Genomic DNA, 2989 nt, shown 5'->3' on the forward strand with positions numbered 1-2989 from the left:
CGGCTGGATGTACCGCCCACCAGATTCCCTTAGCACTATATATATAGAAAGTTGAGTTAGATGAAAGGTTTTACACACTTTCTATAATAGGAAAGATTTCTTGGTGATTCATATGGATTGACAGAAAAAAAAAAAGAGAATTCAGAATCAGGATTCTTTGTTTAAGGTGAGTGTATATTGCTTTAAAGTATTGGTTATTACATCTTTTATTGTTAGAATCTACTATTTATGAACTGTATTTCATAAATATTTATTTAAGTGTTAAACCGGACAAAGAGTGCCCCGAAACATATACCAACATTTTTTTTCCTCCCAATAAAAAGATGTTTGTTCTTGTTGGGCTTCTTTTGTACCCAGTTTCTTTTTTATCTTTCATTCTCTAATCCAACATGGGATTCAAACCATAAATTGTTAAAAACGTTATCTCCTTGTTTTTGTATCCACCTCCATATATTAATCTTTCATCTCCTTATCGATGTGGGATAATCATTTAAGTACCACAATTTAGTATTTGAAAATACACACATCGTGTTGTCCCAACTCACTTCATATGATTGTTCTTTTTATATTTATAGATTCTTTTTTATCAAAAATAAGGTAAGCCAAGTTAAGTTATCCACATGAGTTGACACAAGCATTCATCCCTCATTTCTTATACCCACGTCCTACATCCAAATTTTCATTTTCTCACCAATGTGGGATGATGGAAATCAACCACATTTCAAAATCTGAGGATTACTCAAAACTCATGTTGCCAAATTATCATCCTTAGTTTCTCTTTTATATTCTTTGGTTTTCATTTCAACCATGGAATTTCATAACTACGTTATGTATTATTTTGTTAGTGCTTCCTTTAATACATTATATTGATATTAATATTGATTGATGATTGATTTCAATTCATATTTTTCTTCTTTCATATACTTACTCCACTCTTCGAATAGAAAAATTAATTTAAAATAGTCATTTTGACCACATGGTTTTACCTTTTAGCCGTTTCTTTCCCTATTTCATGTAAATAGCCACAAGTCCGCAAAAAGCTAGGTCCGCAATTGCCGACCCAACTAAACGACAAAAATATTTTCACTTTCTACCCCTGTCCGCATTAACTCACTTCCGTAATTGCGGATTTGCCCCTTGGAGTTTGAATAATTACACTTTCTACCTAGGTCTGCAATTAGACCTGCCTTTTTGTGGACCTACACGTGTTGGCCTCGGGTGAACCCTAAATCCAACCTTATCATGACCATATGTAGGTCCGCAATTTTTGACATTTGACCTCCGCAATTTTTCAAAAATTCTCATTTTTCTTGTTTTTTATGCTTGCTTAGTTGCAGATGTACACTATTTTTTTTTTCAACAAAGCCTGAGAGAATCATGAAAATTATTCAATAATTGTACTAATTTCCAGTAATTGAATTGATGGTTGGTTGGATGAATTCAATTCATTTGATCTATAAAATTGCTTTGAAGGAACATTGAAGTTATATAGAAAAACACTACCAGATAAATTTATTTCTTTCTTTGTTCATCATATATCTTTAGTTCTTCAATTTATTTGAAAATGAGTTTCAGTCCAGAGGCCAATAGATTAAAAAAATCCTTTTTTAATGATTACGAGGTTTATTGGGATTTGTTGGAGTTGATGATGACGAGACTCATGTTTTCACATTGGGTATAACTAATATTGATTTATCAGGAACAAATGAAGATGAAGATGAAGATGAACACGAAGAAAATGTAAGAGCGGGAATCTACTTCTATAAATGCTTTTTTTATATGCTTCATCCCCTTCCAACCCAAAAACCCTCTATCACACCCAACCAACCCATATATTACAATCATAGTGGAAGAATAGTTTTGGGCCAATTATTTAATATAAAAGAAGAAATGATCATAGAGCTCAGAATGAAGTTTATTGAAGAGGGTTTCAACTATAGAGCCCATAGATCTTCCAAAACAATATATGAGGTTGTTTGTGTCCAATAGAATTGTGGTTGGCGTATGATGACGTCCTCTGTAGAAACAGGCAAGATGTTTCATATATGAAAGTTGCAAGACATACACAAAAGACCCAATCACCGTCAAGCAAACAAAAAAGTGTTGGGTCATACATTGAAAGGCAAATTTATAGATGCTAGGGAATTACAACCACAAGACATTGTGCACGATATAGACTAGCAATACGATATTACTACTGGGTACCACCAAGCATGGCGTGCTAAATGGCATGCACTAAGCATGGTAAGGGGCAGCCCTAAGGAGTCGTTCACCTGACTCCCTGGGTTTTTCTCATATGGAGCTTCATAATACAGGTACAATGACTAGAATAAGGATAGATGAGAGAAGACATTTCAAGATGTGTTTCACTGCCCTTGGTTGCACGGTACGTATAACTATGCCATATGCTTACATATTATAAACTATAACCTTTACATACGTAAACCACCTAATTTTTTGCAGATCCATTTTTTTTAGTAAACTTGCGTCGTGTCTTTGTAATAGACACTGCTCTTTAAAGGGACGTTTATTGAGTACAATGTTCGTAGTGGTTGCCATGAACGCAAATAACGACATTGTGCCCATTGCGTTGGGAGTGGGAAGGTCTGAGACTAGAGAGGCGTGGACTTGGTTTTTGTCTATGTTGAAGAAATGTATTGGGGATTTAGAACACTTGGTGTCTATGTCCGATAGGGCCGCTTCTATAAACTAAGTAACTACCACCGTATTCCACGTGTCCATCATGCTCTATGTTGTCGCCATCTGGGGATGGACATAAATAAATAAGGAGTTCAACCGGATGATGAAAAGTCTACGAATCCATGTATCTGTCATAGCTCAATTGATGGAGGAGGTTGGCTCGAAGAGGTGTTCAAGGCCCATTTTTCCAGTATACGCTACTATATCATGACTTTAAATAGTGCGGAGTTGGTTAATGTACTATCTCAATGCAAATTACTAATTGTCGCACTTATAGAGTACTTTTGAG

Source organism: Cynara cardunculus (assembly GCF_001531365.2).
Source record: "Cynara cardunculus var. scolymus isolate 2C chromosome LG 1, CcrdV1, whole genome shotgun sequence".
Taxonomy (NCBI): domain Eukaryota; kingdom Viridiplantae; phylum Streptophyta; class Magnoliopsida; order Asterales; family Asteraceae; genus Cynara; species Cynara cardunculus.